Here is a 16,260-nt window from a genome sequence, read left to right as displayed (position 1 = left end):
GTGAATAACCTCTGATAGAGATAGTTTGTAATTTTCTGAAAAATGGGAGAGTGGGGAGCTTGCTCTCAGACGCATCCTTTGTACAATTTTGCAAGAAATATATTTTACAAAGCACTTGATCTGTTTTTCCTTCATATTTTTGTTTTCTCTTTAGTTTTCTTTCTATCCAAACAAGCTCTGAGGAAGTTTCCTCAGAGAATGAGTGGCTAGACTTTTAGTTCCTTGGAGCTAAGGTTGCCGGGAAAGGTTCCAAGTGCAAGAATTTATAGCTTTGTGGTTTTAGCCATTAATGAAGAGAAAGTGTGTTCCTTTAATGAATTCTATGTTTTTAGTTAACTTAAAACACCTTCAATTCACTTGAGCCAACACATGGTAAGGCAAGTGATCTCCGTCCATGGAGATGCACTAGTTTACCTCTTGCGAGCTTTTGGGAAGTGATTTGAAGGTAGGATTTTCTAGAATTGCCAACACTTGGTAAGCTTTTGGACTCCAAGGAGACATCCATTAGTTATCTCTTGCGAGCTTGAGAAGGAAAGTCCAAAGTTAAAAGATCACCTTGAATGGCAAATGCTAGGTGAAAGGCACGAGCCATTCCAAGTTGCATTAATGAGAGGGAATTAGAGCTGAAATCCATTTAAAGGATACATCTGTACAACACCGATTAGAGAATTGACTATATGTTAATTCTCTAATGCGAGAAAATGAACCAAATAACCGAAGCTCTGTTTTTGCATAAGGAACCTCCCCTGTGAACCCAAACCTCTAAGGAATGTTTTTGTTCATAAGTAATTTCCATTACTTTTTTTTTAGTTAGCTTGAATAAAAAACTTCGTTTAACCAAAGTTTGTGTTTTATTTCTTAAGCTAACCTTGAAATGAAAAAGCACCAATTTAACTCTGAATTGGTATCAATTGTGAGTTGAAAACCCTTCCCAGAGAACGATCCTAGAGCCACTATGCTATATTAGCTAAAGCTATCCTAATGCATGGTGATATAGGTTATAAATTTTATTGATTACTCCTTCAATCAAAGAGCACCAGCTGGACATGAATCAACTGACACACCAATTGGGAACGAATCAAATGGCGCCGTTGCCGGGGAAGGTGCCAACTTCATAGTGATATTATTTCAGTATACTTGTGGTTTTTATCACAAGTTTGGTGAGTTTTCTGTCATTTTACTAACTCTTTTAGTTGTTTCTTTTACTCGTTTATATTCTAGCATAGCTTTTAATTTAGTTTTAGTTAAGCGAACTCTTTTTGGTAGTTTTGTTTTTTTTTTTTGTTTTCCTCTGTTTTCGTTTTTTTTTTGTTATAGTTGATACTAGTTCTGTATGACAAAGTGGATACGAGATAGTGGAGGAAGGCTTGTTAAACTTGAAACACCTCATAACAAGGAGTTGGAATTGAGCTTAAACATCATGGAAACTACACCTGAGGATCAGCATAGTCACCATGGTCATCAGGACAATCCCAATGAATTTAGATCAATGAGGGATCGCATGCATCCACCTCGTATGAGTGCACCATCATGTATAGTGCCCCCTACAGAGCAGCTAGTGATCAGACCCCATATTGTGCCACTTCTACCAACTTTCCATGGAATGGAAAGTGAGAATCCCTATGCCCATATCAAGGAATTTGAAGATGTTTGTAATACATTCCGAGAGGGAGGAGCTTCTATCGACCTGATGAGGCTTAAATTATTTCTTTTTACTTTAAAGGATAAGGCCAAGATTTGGCTTAATTCTTTAAGGCCAAGGAGTATCCGTACTTGGACTGATTTACAAGCTGAATTCCTCAAGAAGTTTTTTCCTACTCACAGAACAAATGGCTTGAAAAGACAAATTTCAAACTTCTCAGCTAAAGAGAATGAGAAATTCTATGAGTGTTGGAAAAGATACATGGAAGCCATTAATGCTTGTCCTCACCATGGCTTTGATATGTGGCTGTTGGTGAGTTATTTCTATGATGGGATGTCTTCCTCAATGAAGCAACTCCTCGAAACAATGCGTGGAGGGGATTTCATGAGTAAGAATCTTGAGGAAGCTATGGATTTCTTGAGTTATGTAGCCGAAGTCTCAAGGGGATGGGATGAACCGCATAGAGGAGAAGTGGGAAAGATGAAGCCTCAACCAAATGCTCTTCATGCTAAGGCTGGGATGTACACCTTGAATGAAGATGTTGATATGAAAGCAAAATTTGCAGCTATGACAAGAAGAGTGGAGGAGCTAGAACTGAAAAAGATGCATGAAGTGCAAGCTGTTGTTGAAACACCAGTGCAAGTAAAGACATGTTCGATTTGTCAATCTTATGAACACTTGGTGGAGGAGTGCCCTACAATTCCAGTTGCTAGAGAAATGTTTGGAGAACAAGCAAATGTCATTGGACAATTCAAGCCCAATAGCAATGCTTCGTATGGCAATACTTACAAATCAAGTTGGAGGAATCATGGAAGCCAAGAGCACCTCAGTACCAACAGCCAGCTCAACCATCTCAACCATCCCAACAAGCTTCAAGTCTTGAACAAGCAATAGTGAATCTCAGCAAGGTTGTGGGAGATTTTGTTGGAGACCAAAAATCCATCAATTCTCAACTCAGTCAAAGAATTGACAGTGTAGAGAATACTTTGAATAAAAGGATGGATGAGATGCAAAATGATTTATTTCAAAAGATAGATAATCTCCAATACTCAATCTCAAGGCTCACTAATTTAAACACAGTGCAAGAGAAGGGTAGATTTCCTTCTCAACCTCACCAAAACCCCAAGGGTATCCATGAAGTGGAAACTCATGAGGGAGAATCTTCACAGGTGAGAGATGTTAAAGCCTTGATCACTCTAAGGAGTGGTAAAAAGGTTGAGTCACCAACACCCAAGCCATATGTTGAAGAGAAGGAAGAAGAAGAGACAAAGAAGAGGGAGGAAATGAAAGGAAAGAATAAAGATATCAGTGAAGGGAAGGAGGACCGTGATTCAACAGTGAATGCAAATCTGGAGAAAGAACTTATTAAGGAAGAATTGATGAAGAAACACACATCTCCACCTTTTCCTCAAGCTTTGCATGGGAAAAAGGGGATAAAAAATGCATCAGAAATCCTTGAAGTATTGAGGCAAGTGAAGGTCAACATTCCATTGCTGGACATGATTAAGCAAGTTCCATCATATGCAAAGTTCCTAAAGGACCTATATACTATCAAAAGAGGGTTGAATGTGAATAAGAAAGCCTTCTTGACTGAGCAAGTGAGTGCCATCATACAATGCAAATCTCTTTTGAAGTACAAAGATCCAGGATGTCCTACCATTTCAATTATGATTGGAGGAAAGGTAGTGGAAAAAGCTTTGTTAGATTTGGGAGCAAGTGTGAATTTGCTGCCATACTCTGTTTATAAGCAATTGTGACTTGGTGAATTAAAGCCAACATCAATCACTCTATCTTTAGCTGATAGGTCAGTGAAAATTCCAAGGGGGATGATTGAGGATGTTTTAGTTCAAGTTGATAATTTCTACTATCTAGTAGATTTTGTTGTTCTTGATACTGATCCTTTAGTTAAGGAAGCTAATTATGTTCCTATCATCCTTGGAAGGCCATTTCTTGCTACTTCAAATGCAATCATAAATTGTAGGAATGAACTTATGCAACTCACTTTTGGCAACATGACACTTGAACTTAATATCTTTCATACGTCAAAGAAGCTAATTACTCCAGAAGAAGAAGAAGGTCCAAAAGAGGTATGCATTATTGACACTCTAGTGGAGGAGCATTGTGATCAGAATATGCAAGACGAGTTGAATGAAAGTCTTGAGGTTCTTGAGGAAGGGTTGTCTGAACCCGCTGATGTCCTTGCTACTCTACAAGGTTGGAGGAGGAAAGAAGAGATCCTACCTTTATTCAATAAAGAGGAGGGACAAGATGATGTAACAGAAGAATTCCCGAAGCTCAATTTGAAACCTCTGCCCTTGAAGTTAAAATATACATACCTGGAAGAAAATAACCAATGTCCTGTTGTTATATCTTCATCTCTTACCAGTCATCAGGAGATTTCTCTACTTGAAGTTCTTAAGAGGTGCAAGAAAGCAATAGGATGGCAAATATCTAACTTGAAAGGAATCAGTCCTTTGGTTTGTACACATCACATATATATGGAGGAAGAAGCCAAACCAATTCGTCAACCTCAAAGAAGATTGAATCCTCATTTACAAGAAGTGGTGCGAACTGAGGTACTGAAGCTACTCCAAGCAGGTATTATTTATCCCATATCTGACAGCCCTTGGGTAAGTCCTACTCAAGTGGTACCAAAGAAGTTAGGGATTACTGTGGTTCAGAATGAAAAAGGAGAAGAAATTGCTACATGCCTCACTTCGGGTTGGAGGGTGTGTATTGACTATAGGAAATTGAATGTTGTGACAAGGAAAGATCATTTTCCACTCCCGTTTATTGATAAGGTGTTGGAGAGAGTCTCTGGCCATCCTTTCTATTGTTTCTTGGACGGGTACTCAAGGTATTTCCAAATTTAAATTGATGTTGAAGATCAGGAGAAGACCACTTTCACATGTCCATTTGGAACATACGCCTACAGAAGAATGCCTTTTGGTTTATGCAATGCACCTGCAACATTCCAAAGATGTATGCTTAGTATCTTCAGTGATATGGTGGAGCGAATTATGGAGGTTTTCATATCACCATATATGGAGGTACATTTGAAGAATGCTTAGCAAATTTGGAAGCGGTTCTTAAAAGATGCATTGAAAAAGACTTGGTGCTCAACTGGGAGAAATGCCATTTTATGGTACATCAAGGAATTGTCCTTGGCCATATCATCTCCGAGAAAGGCATTGAAGTTGATAAAGCAAAGGTGGAACTTATTGCCAAATTGCCATCCCCAACCACTGTAAAAGGAGTAAGGCAATTTCTTGGCTATGCAGGGTTCTATAGGAGATTTATACAAGACTTCTTTAAGCTTTCAAGGCCTCTTTGTGAACTTTTAGCTAAGGATGCTAAGTTTGTCTGGGATGAGAGATGTCAAAAGAGTTTTGATCAATTGAAGCAATTTTTGACAACCGCTCCAATAGTAAGGGCTCCTAACTAGCAATTACCCTTTGAAGTAATGTGTGATGCCAGTGACTTTGCTATAGGAGCTGTACTTGGCCAAAGAGAAGATGGGAAACCCTATGTGATCTACTATGCAAGCAAAAAATTGAACGAGGCTCAAAGAAACTACACAACTACAGAGAAAGAATTGTTAGCTGTGGTGTTTGCTTTAGACAAGTTTCGTGCTTATTTGGTAGGGCCTTTCATCATTGTTTTCACTGACCATTCGGCCTTGAAGTATTTATTGACAAAGCAAGATGCAAAAGCAAGGTTGATTAGATGGATTCTTTTGTTACAAGAGTTTGATCTCCAAATCAGAGACAAGAAAGGGGTGGAGAATGTGGTAGCTGACCACCTTTCAAGGTTGGCTATAGCACATAATTCCCATGTATTACCTATTAATGATGACTTTCCTGAGGAATCACTTATGTTGTTAGAGAAAGCTCCTTGGTATGCTCATATTGCTAACTATTTGGTTATTGGTGAAGTTCCAAGAGAGTGGAAAGCGCAAGACATGAAGCACTTCTTTGCAAAGATTCATGCTTATTATTGGGAAGAGCCCTTCCTTTTCAAGTATTGTGCAGATCAGATCATAAGGAAGTGTGTCCCTGAAGAAGAGCAACAAGGGATCCTCAACCATTGCCATGAGAATGCCTGTGGAGGCCACTTTGCCTCTCAGAAAACAGCCATGAAGGTCTTGCAATCAGGGTTTACTTGGCCATCGCTTTTCAAAGATTCCCATATGATGTGTAGGAGTTGTGATAGATGCCAAAGACTCGGGAAGCTTACAAAAAGAAACCAAATGCCCATGAACCCCATCCTTATAATTGATCTTTTTGATATTTGGGGTATTGACTTCATGGGACCTTTCCCAATGTCTTTTAGTAACTCTTATATATTAGTGGGGGTGGAATATGTTTCCAAATGGGTGAAGGCAATCCCCTGTAAACATAATGATCACAGGGTGGTTCTCAAATTTCTTAAGGAGAACATCTTCTCAAGATTTGGGGTGCCTAAGGCCATAATCAGTGATGGAGGTACTCATTTTTGCAACAAACCTTTTGAAACCCTTTTTGCCAAGTATGGAGTGAAGCATAAGGTAGCTACACCTTATCATCCTCAAACTTCCAGGCAAGTGGAGCTAGCAAACAGGGAAATAAAAAACATACTGATGAAAGTGGTGATTACAAGCAGAAAAGATTGGTCTATTAAGCTACATGATTCATTATGGGCATATAGAACAGCTTATAAGACTATTTTTGGCATGTCCCCCTATCGTCTCGTCTATGGCAAAGCATGCCACCTCCCTGTGGAAGTTGAATATAAGGCTTGGTGGGCAATCAAGAGGTTGAACATGGACTTGATCAGAGTTGGGGCAAAGAGGTACTTAGACCTTAATGAGATGGAGGAATTAAGAAATGATGCTTACATCAATTCCAAAGTTGCAAAACAGAGGATGAAGAAGTGGCATGATCAACTAATCTCCAATAAAGAAATGCAGAAAGGACAAAGAGTCCTACTCTATGACTCAAGGCTCCATATCTTTCCAGGAAAGCTCAAGTCAAGGTGGATAGGTCCTTTCATTATTCACCAAGTACATCTCAATGGAGTGGTGGAATTACTAAATTCCAATGGCATAGACACCTTTAGAGTCAATGGTCATCGCCTCAAGCCATTCATTGAGCCGTTCAAGCCAGAAAAGGAGGAAATCAACCTCCTTGAGCCACAAAAAGCCTGATCAGAAAAGGGTTAGATGGACTTGGTTTCACCAAAGTCCATAATTTTGTTAAATATGTTAATTTTTAAGTTCTGTAAATTATTTGATTGTAATTTTGGTCTTAAATTATGTTAATTGTAACTTTTTTTTTTTTGAATGATTAAAATCAAGAGGAATTGCAAGAAAATCGAAAGAAGCTGCTCTGAGCTGATGCCATTCCCAGCTCATCAGGGCCATCATAGGCCCCTCCTTTTGTTGATCAGCCTATGCCTCATCAGGAGCCTCCTACAGGAGAGGCAACTGAGCCATCATTTCCACAGCATCACTCCACGTCACTCAGGAAGTACCACTTCCTCCCTATTTTTAAATCGCTCTTATCACATTGAGGACAATGTTCAGCTTGGTTGGGGGGGAGAGTTGAGGAAGGAAGTTTTTGTTATTAATGCTAAGTTATTTTGGTAATTTAGTTGCTTTTTGCTTAATTTTAAATTTTTTTCTTCTTCTACTCTCCATGGTTGTTAAGGAAAAATTTTCAAAATGAAAAGGGAGAAATTGAATTTTTGTCTTTTCACTTGACTTAGAGTTTGTATTATGCTTACTAAAGTTGATGAATTATTGAAACTTCTATTGAATTCAACCTTAGTTCTTCCACTTCAAGCTATTCACACACTGTGCACAATAGGTTCCAATTATAAGATGAAAAACTATTTCCCTCTTGACTTAGGAAAATTTTGGACTTGGTACCTTTGACCTTAATTAATAGTGTTGGGACACCTTTTAAAGGCCAATGAGCCTTTGAAAAAAAAGAATAAAGAAAGAAAAAAATGTTTGCTTGCCTTGAAACCCGAGCAAGGTCTGAGGGGTATATGGTGAAAATCTTTAAAACCTGGTGCCCTAAGCCTTCATGGGTTGGGAGTCACCGACCTCAATGCTTGTTACAAGGGTGGATAGGTGGAGTTTAACATACTGTAGGTGTTTGGGTATTAAAATTCATTCTCAAAAGTCTGGGGTAAAATCTGAGGAGTTAGTGGTTGAAAGATCCCTAAAGCTTGATGCCCTAAACCTTAATTGGTTGGGAGTCATCGATGGACCCCCGTTACATGGACAAGTTAGAAAAGAATACCTTTAGCCTTATACTCATACAATGAAAAAATTTGTGAGAAAAAGAGGTGCGTTCTTAGCCTATTGGAGGCTGATTAGTTTGCTAAGCTTTGAAAAAGAACTAGGTTTGGGGGAGAGATTAGTTCAACATACTATATTCGAAAACTAATAAATAACACTTATATTTTTGTGGAAGAGTAAGGCTTGACCCTTTGGGAGTGGAAACTATTTTAAAACTTAAATTTGCATAATGCCTTCTCTTTAAGAATTGTGATTAGACAAGTTATTTGATAACTCTACTTGAAGTTTGAGTTTTATTTCTTTAATGTTCCATGTGAGAGTTAGATCATCATGCCACTTGAAAATTCTTTTTTGATCAGCATGATGTTGTAAATTATAGTACTGTTTATTTTTATTTTTATTTTTCTCTCCTTCATTGCTAAGGGACTAGCAATATGTCGGTTGGGGGGAGTGATTACTACTTAAAAAGTGTTATTTGATAGCTTGTAATTAACTCTTTTAAACACTTTTGAGTAGTAGTTATCACCTTTTAACCCAATTAACATATTAAGGACCCTTGCAATCAATTCTAATCAAATTGTGTTAAGTTTTGGTGTTTTGATAGCTTTTTGATCACCAAAGCAATTCGAGATTGAGAAGAGTTCTTTGGAATCCATGGCAAAAGATGTCCGGACAAGGCGTCCGGACACACCATCGGTGGGCTGTGGAAGGCTGTCGGAATGACGTAGCAAAGCTTGCTCACTTTAGTCAATGATCCGGACAACATATCCGGATAGGATATGTTATCGTTCGGGGTGTGATGTTCGCGAGTGCCGTGTGCTTCTCCCTGAGGGAGTCCGGATAGGGGAGCGCGCCGCGTGTCCTCTTGGGGAATCCACACTGAGTTGCTCCGGATAGCGATGCATGCTCCATGTCATCAGGGGGAGGGGTCTCTACACCTTGCACACGCAGAGGGTCCCCCTTGTGACACACGACATAGCTTATTCCACCCGGGGAGGAATTCTGTCCGGTCGACATTCCACCTTCTCCGGATATCTCACATCCTACACTTGACGTCAGATGGGAGAGGAGGACGTTTCAACTTCCCCGATCAGACATGTCTGGATCTTCTGATAGCACTTACTCGGAGAGCATCTGCAGTCGACAATTCAGATTACTTAGACAGCTTGGCTCGTCAGACACTTGCAATTCGCCGGATCCATTTCCGCCCACAATCAAAAAGCAAACTCTGATAATACTGACGACCAAGTCTCCATTTTGCACAGTGCAACAGAATCTCTCCTGAAGCTTCCTGATATTTCTGACCGACTTTTTGAGATATTTTGCTTTAGATATTTGATGTCTAAATCCCCAAACTCTCCTTGTAACCCACCAATCATAGGATTCCTTAGTCTTTAAGTAAGAACAAAGGGTGAATAACCTCTAATAGAGATAGTTTGTAATTTTCTGAAAAAGGGGAGAGTGGGGAGCTTGCTCTCAGACGCATCCTTTGTACAATTTTGCAAGAACTATATTTTACAGAGCACTTGCTCTGTTTTTCCTTCATATTTTTGTTTTCTCATTAGTTTTCTTTCTAGCCAAACAAGCTCTGTGGAATTTTCCTCAGAGAATGAGTGGCTAGACTTTTAGTTCCTTGGAGCTAAGGTTGCCGGTAAAGGTTCCAAGTGCAAGAATTTATAGCTTTGTGGCTTTAGCCATTAATGAAGAGAAAGTGTGTTCCTTTAATGAATTCTATGTTTTAGTTAACTTAAAACACCTTCAATTCACTTGAGCCAACACGTGGTAAGGGAAGTGATCTCCGTCCATGGAGATGCACTAGTTTACCTCTTGCGAGCTTTTGGGAAGTGATTTGAAGGTAGGATTTTCTAGAATTGCCAACACTTGGTAAGCTTTTAGACTCCAAGGAGACATCCATTAGTTATCTCTTGCAAGCTTGAGAAGGGAAGTCCAAAGTTAAAAGATCACCTTGAATGGCAAATGCTAGGTGAGAGGCACGAGCCATTGCAAGTTGCATTAGTGAGAGGGAATTAGAGCTGAAATCCATTTAAAGGATACATCTGTACAACACCGATTAGAGAATTGACTATATGTTAATTCTCTAATGCGAGGAAATGAACCAAATAATCGAAGCTCTGTTTTTGCATAAGGAACCTCCCCTGTGAACCTAAACCTCCAAGGAATGTTTTTCTTCATAAGTAATTTCCATTACTTTCTTTTTAGTTAGCTTGAAACAAAAACTTCGTTTAACCAAAGTTTGTGTTTTATTTCTTAAGCTAACCTTGAAATGAAAAAGCACCAATTTAACTCTGAATTGGTATCAGTTGTGAGTTGAAAACCCTTCCCAGAGAACGATCCTAGAGCCACTATGCTATATTAGCTAAAGCTATCCTAATGCATGGTGATATAGGTTATAAATTTTGTTGATTACTCCTTCGAGCACCAGCTGGACATGAATCAGCTGACACACCAATTGGGAACGAATCAATACCGATCCATGAGAGACCGCATGCATCCGCCTCGTATGAGTGCACCATCATGTATAGTGCCACCTACAGAGCAGCTAGTGATCCGACCACATATTGTACCACTTCTACCTATTTTTAATGAGATGGACCGTGAGAATCCCTACCAGCATATCAAGGAATTTGAAAAAGTTTGTAACACTTTCCGAGAAAGAGGGGCTTCGATCGACTTGATGAGGCTTAAGCTATTTCCTTTCACTTTAAAGGACAAGGCCAAAGTATGGCTTAATTCTTTAAGGCCAAGGAGTATCCGATCTTGGACTGATTTGCAGGTTGAATTTCTAAAGAAATTTTTTCTGACTCACAGGACAAACGACTTGAAAAGGTAAATCTCCAACTTCTCTGCTAAGGAGAATGAGAAATTTTATGAATGTTGGGAAAGATACATGGAAGCTATCAATGCTTGTCCTCACTATGGCTTTGATACATGGCTATTAGTGAGCTATTTTTACGACGGTATGTCTTCCTCAATGAAGCAACTCTTAGAAACAATGTGCAGAGGAGACTTCATTAGTAAGAATCCGAAGGAAGCCATGGATTTCTTGAGTTATGTAGCTGCAGTTTCAAGAGGATGGGATGAGCCCAATGCTAGAGAAGTGGGAAGAATGAATTCTCAACCAAATGCTTCTAATGCTAAGGCTGGGATGTATACTTTGAATGAAGGTACTGATACGAAAGCAAACTTTACAGCTATGGCAAGAAGAAGAATGGAGGAACTTGAAGTGCAGACCATTTCGACACACCAATGCAAGCTAAGCCATGTTCAATTTGTCAATCTTTTGAGCACTTGGTGGAAGAGTGTCCTACTATCCCAGTTGTGAGAGAAATGTTTGGGGATCAAGCAAATGTTATTGGGCAATTCAAGCCCAATAATAATGCTCCATATAGCAACACCTACAATTCAAATTGGAGGAACCATCCGAATTTCTCTTGGAAGCCAAGGGTACCTTAATACACGCAACCTGGCCAAGCACCCCCGCAAGCCTCAAGTCTTAAACAAGCCATTCTGAATCTTAACAAGGTCATGAGAGACTTTGTAGCAGACTAGAAATCCATCAATGATCAATTCATGCAAGTAAATGCTCAGATCAGGCAAGAAAATGCTCAGATCATGCAACAAATAGCCAATCGAGACAGAAGGATGGATGGGAAGCAGAATGATCTATCTCAGAAGATAGATAATCTCCAGTACCAGATCTCAAGGCTTACTAATCTCAACACAGTGCAAAAAAAAGGAAAATTTCCTTCTCAACCTCATCAGAATCCAAAGGTTATCCATGAAGTGGAGGCTCAAGAGGGAGAATCTTCTCAGATGAGGGAAGTCAAAGTAGTGATCACTCTAAGGAGTGGTAAAGAAGTTGATCGGCCTACACCCAAGCCAGAGATTGAAGCAGAGAAAGAGAAGAGAGGGGAAAACAAAGGAAAGAAGAAAGGGAGCAGTACAAAGAAGGAGGACCTTAAAGCTAAGGTGAATGAAAAACCGGAGAGGACCATCAACCAAGAAGAAATGATAAAGACGCACATGTCTCCACCTTTCCCACAAGCTTTGCATGGAAAGAGGGGAATCAACAATGCATCAAAAATTCTTGAAGTGTTGAGGCAAGTGAAAGTTAATATCCCTTTGCTAGACATGATCAAACAAATTCTGACTTATGCAAAATTCCTGAAAGCCTTATGCACTATAAAAAGAGGGTTGAATGTGAGTAAGAAAGCCTTCTTAACTGAGCAAGTAAGTTCCATTATACAGTGTAAGTCCCTAGTGAAATACAAAGATCTGGGCTGTCTTACCATATCAGTGATGATTGGAGAAACGTGTGTGGAGAAAGCTTTGTTGGACTTGGGAGCAAGTGTGACTTTGCTACCCTACTCTGTCTATAAGAAATTAAGACTGGGAGAGTTGAATCCAACATCAACCACTCTATCTCTAGTAGATAGATATGTGAAAATTCCAAGAGGTATGATTGAAGATGTCCTAGTTCAAGTTGACAAGTTCTACTACCCAGTGGATTTTGTTGTTCTTGATACGGATCCAGTCGCCAAAAGAACTAACTTTATTCCTATCATACTTGGAAGACCATTCCTAGCTACTTCAAATGCTATCATCAATTGTAGGAATGGAGTCATGCAGCTTACGTTTGGCAACATGACGTTGGAACTCAATATCTTCTATATGTGCAATAAACAATTCCATCCGGGAGAAGAAGAAGGACCAGAAGAGGTGTGCATGATTGATAACTTAGTGGAGGAGCATTGTGATCAGAAGATGCTAGAAGATCTGAATGAGAATTTTGGGGATCTTGATGAAGGGTTACTTGAACCCTTAGATTCGCTTGCTACTCTGCCTCCTTTGAAGATGAGGGAAGAAATTCTCCCTTTATTCAATGAGGAGGAGACACCAGAAGCTGTTAAGGAGGAGCCCCCAAAGCTTATTCTGAAGCCATTACCCACTGAGTTGAAGTATGCATACTTGGAGGAGAATAAGCAAAGCCCTGTTGTTATTTCTTCACCTCTTACCACTACTCATAAGGATTGTCTACTTGAAATCCCCAAGAGATGTAAGAAGGCAATAGGGTGGAAAATTTCTAATTTGAAAGGGATCAGCCCTTTAGTCTGTACTCATCATATATACATGGAAGAAGAAGCTAAACCAGTTCGTCAACCCCAACGAAGGTTGAATCCTCACATGCAAGAGGTGGTGCGAGCTAAGGTGCTTAAGCTACTTCAGGCCAGTATTATCTACCCTATATCAGATAGCCCATGGGTGAGTCCTACGCAAGTCGTGCCAAAGAAATCAAGGATCACAGTGGTGCAAAATGATAAGGGAGAGGAAGTTTCTACACGCCTCACTTCAGGTTGGAGGGTGTGTATTGATTATAGAAAGTTAAATGTGGTGACAAGGAAAGACCACTTCCCATTGCCGTTTATTGATCAAGTGCTTGAGAGGGTCTCAAGACATCCATTTTACTGTTTCTTGGATGGCTACTCCAGGTATTTTCAAATTGAAATTGCTGTTGAAGATCAGGAGAAGACCACTTTCACTTGTCCATTCGGAACTTATGCATACAGAAGAATGCCTTTCGGCTTATGCAATGCACCAGCAACATTCCAAATATGCATGTTAAGCATTTTCAGTGATATGGTGGAACGTATTATGGAAGTCTTTATGGATGATATCACCGTTTATGGAAGTGTGTTTGACGAATGCTAAGTCAATTTGGAAGTTGTGCTGAACCGATGCATTGAGAAAGACTTGGTGCTCAACTAGGAGAAATGCCATTTCATGGTACCCCAAGGGATCGTCCTTGGGCATATTATCTTCAGCCAAGGCATTGAGGTGGACAAAGCAAAAGTTGAACTGATTGTCAAGTTGCCATCACCAACAACTGTCAAAGGAGTAAGGCAATTCCTTGGTCATGCTGGGTTCTATAGGAGGTTCATTAAAGATTTCTCTAAACTTGCAAGACCTCTTTGTGAGCTATTGGTGAAGGATACTAAATTTGTATGGGATGATCGATGTCAACGGAGTTTTGAAGAATTGAAGTTATTGCTGACAACTGCTCCAATAGTGAGAGCTCCCAACTGGCAATTACCCTTTGAAGTGATGTGTGATGTCAGTGACTTTGCTATAGGAGTTGTTCTTGGGCAAAGAGAAGATGGAAAGCCCTATGTCATCTACTATGCAATCAAAATGTTGAATGAAGCGCAAAGAAACTACATAATCACGGAGAAAGAATTGTTGGTTGTAGTTTTTGACTTAGACAAATTCCACGCTTACTTAGTAGGGTCTTTCATTGTGGTTTTCACTGACCATTTGACCTTGAAATATTTGTTGACTAAACAAGATGCAAAAGCGAGGCTGATAAGATGGATTCTCTTGCTTTAAGAATTCAATCTTCAGATCAAAGACAAGAAGAAAGTGGAGAATGTGGTAGCCAACCATCTTTCGAGGCTAGCCATAGCACATAATTCCCACAATTTGCCAAAAAATGATGATTTTCCAGAGGAGTCACTCATGTTGATATAAGCCACTCCTTAGTATGCTCATATTGCTAACTATTTAGTTACCGGAGAAGTTCCAAGTAAGTGGAAAGCATAAGATAAGAAGCACTTCTTTGCAAAAATTCATGCTTACTATTGGGAAGAGCCATTCCTATTCAAATATTATGCAGATCAAATAATCTGGAAGTGCGTCCCTGAGCAAGAGCAACAGGGGATCCTCAGTCATTGCCACGAAAGCGCATGTGGAGGCCACTTTGCTTCTCAGAAGACAGCTATGAAAGTGTTGCAATCGGGTTTTTGCTGGCCATCACTCTTCAAAGACGCCCTCACCATGTGTAGAAGCTGTGACAGATGCCAGAGGCTTGGGAAATTAACGCGGAAGAACATGATGTCTTTGAATCCCATTTTAATAGTTGATCTTTTTTATGTATAGGGCATTGACTTCATGAGACCTTTTCCTATGTCCTTTGCTATTCTTACATCTTGGTGGGAGTGGATTATGTTTCTAAATGGGTTGAAGCAATCCCGTGCAAGCAAAATGACCATAGAGTTGTTCTCAAATTTCTCAAAGAGAACATCTTCTTCAGATTTGGAGTACCCAAAGCCATAATCAGTGATGGGGGTACTCATTTTTGCAACAAACCGTTTGAAATTCTCTTAGCCAAGTATGAGGTGAAGCATAAGGTAGTTACACCTTACCACCCTTAGACTTCTAGGCAAGTTGAGTTAGCCAACTGGGAGATAAAGAACATACTGATGAAAGTGGTGAATACGAGCAGAAGAGATTGGTCTCTTAGGCTTCATGATTCATGATAGGCTTACAGGACAACTTACAAGACCATTCTTGGAATGTCTCCTTATCACATAGTCTATGGCAAAGCGTGCCATCTCCCCGTTGAAGTGCAATACAAAGCTTGGTGGGCAATCAAGATGCTCAACATGGACTTGAACAGAGCTGGCGTGAAGAGATTTCTAGACCTTAATGAGATGGAGGAATTGAGAATTGACGCCTATATCAATTCAAACATTGCAAAACAGAGATTGAAAATGTGGCATGATCAGTTAGTCTCCCACAAACAATTCCAGAAGGGACAAAGAGTCTTGCTTTATGACTCTAAGCTCCATATCTTCCCGGGAAAATTGAAATCAAGATGGATAGGTCCGTTTAATATCCATGAAGTCTATTCAAATGGAGTAGTTGAGCTACTTAGTAGTACTAGGACTTTCAAAGTCAATGGTCAATGTCTCAAGCCATTCCTGGAGCCATTTTCTAAAGACAATGAGGAAATCAACCTCCTTGAACCACATCAAGCCTGAAGGAAAAATGGTTAGATGGGCTTAGTATGTCGGAAGACACTAAGTCCATATTTTTTTATTTTTGTTTGTTGTTTTGTTTTAAATATTAAATTCAAGTTTTATTGATTTGATATATGTTTTTAAAATTAAAATTTCTAGCTTTAATTTTATTTTATTAGGACTTAATTTAATTTTTGACAATCAAATACAAGGGAAGTCCAAAACAAAGGAAAGCAGAGCACTTCGCAAGACAAAAACTCAATGCGAAAAATTTTCGCATCAGCTATTCTCAGTGCAAAAAATTTTTCATCACAAATTCTCAATGCAAAAAATTTCACATCAGTTTCGCAGCAGCTATTCTCAGTGCGAACTCAGTACGAAAAATTTTTGCATCAGCTTTTCTCAGTGCGAAAATTTTTCACATCGGCCATTCTCAATGCGAAAAATTTCGCATTAGTTTCGCATCACCAATTCTCAATGCGAAAAATTTTCGCATCAGCCACTAGCAATTTTCG

At 39.5% G+C, this 16,260-nt stretch overlaps 1 pseudogene; it reads left to right on the top strand.

The window, feature by feature from the left end:
* The window catches only part of LOC132253095 (uncharacterized), a 50,680-nt pseudogene extending 36,383 nt beyond the window's left edge, over positions 1–14,297 (top strand).
* Positions 14,298–16,260: the final 1,963 nt, after the last annotated feature.

The sequence above is a fragment of the Vitis vinifera genome, chromosome 18 (genome assembly GCF_030704535.1).
Source record: "Vitis vinifera cultivar Pinot Noir 40024 chromosome 18, ASM3070453v1".
NCBI lineage: Eukaryota > Viridiplantae > Streptophyta > Magnoliopsida > Vitales > Vitaceae > Vitis > Vitis vinifera.
The sequence above is the reverse complement of the archived record's forward strand: the minus strand, read 5'-3'. Positions and strand labels throughout refer to the sequence as shown.